This window comes from Hipposideros armiger, unplaced genomic scaffold (assembly GCF_001890085.2).
Source record: "Hipposideros armiger isolate ML-2016 unplaced genomic scaffold, ASM189008v1 scaffold_660, whole genome shotgun sequence".
NCBI classification, from domain to species: domain Eukaryota; kingdom Metazoa; phylum Chordata; class Mammalia; order Chiroptera; family Hipposideridae; genus Hipposideros; species Hipposideros armiger.
In genome coordinates this window covers 1-981 of record NW_017732010.1, presented here as the reverse complement: position 1 = coordinate 981, position 981 = coordinate 1, and positions in this window count along the sequence as shown.

Here is a 981-nt window from a genome sequence, read left to right as displayed (position 1 = left end):
GCCCTTGTTCCTCTGTAGGCAAGCTCTTTTATCCTAGCATTTTTCAAAGTTTTTTTTTTGTCTTCTGTTTCTCCAGCTTGAATATAATATAATATAATATAATATAAATCTATGAGTATGTGAGTGTGTGTGTGTGTGTGTACCTGCACATGTTGGTGTTTTTTCTTCTTGGTGTTCTTTGGGCTTTCTAGATCTGGAGTCTGTCATTGACTTGGAAAGTTTTCAGCCATTATTACTTCAGATATTTCTTCTGCTCCATTCTTTTTCTCTCTTCTCTTTCTGGCATTCTAATTATATATTATCTTATACAGTTTGCTATTTTTCTACAGTATTTGGTTATGTTGTTTTATTTTCAATTCTTTTCTTTTTGCATTTCAGTTTGGGAGGATTTTATAGACCTAACTTCAAGCAATTTCGAGTCTACTGATGACCCCATTGAAGGAATTCTTCACTTCTCCTACAGTAAGTTGAATTTCTAGTATTTCCTTTTGATTATTTTCATTGAGTTGCTATCCCTCTGCTTACATTTCAGTGTTATTTTTCCCCATTAGAATTTGTAATGTATGGATTACAGTTATTTTAAATTATGTCTAATAATTCCAATATCTATGGCATATCTAAGTCTGGTTCGGATGTTTGCTTTGTCTCTGTGGCCTGTTTTTATTCCCTTTATCTAATTTGTAATTTTTTTATTGACAGCTGAACATGTATCAGCTACTAGGAAGTGAGATAAATAGGTCTTTAGTGTGAGGTTTTATGTTAATTTGGGTAGCAATTGAACTGTCTTTAATATTTCTTAAGCTGTAAACACTGGCAGCTTCACATGCCTTTAGTTTCCTTGTTTTTGTCTCCCCTGACTTTGGCTCCCCTTCATACTTCTCCTCAGTGAATTTTGTGTCTTGCAGCTCTTTCAGCCTTAATCTACTGTTGTTATATTGGAGTTCTTTTGGCGTGATGTAGTGTTATGTGGGGGAGAGAGAT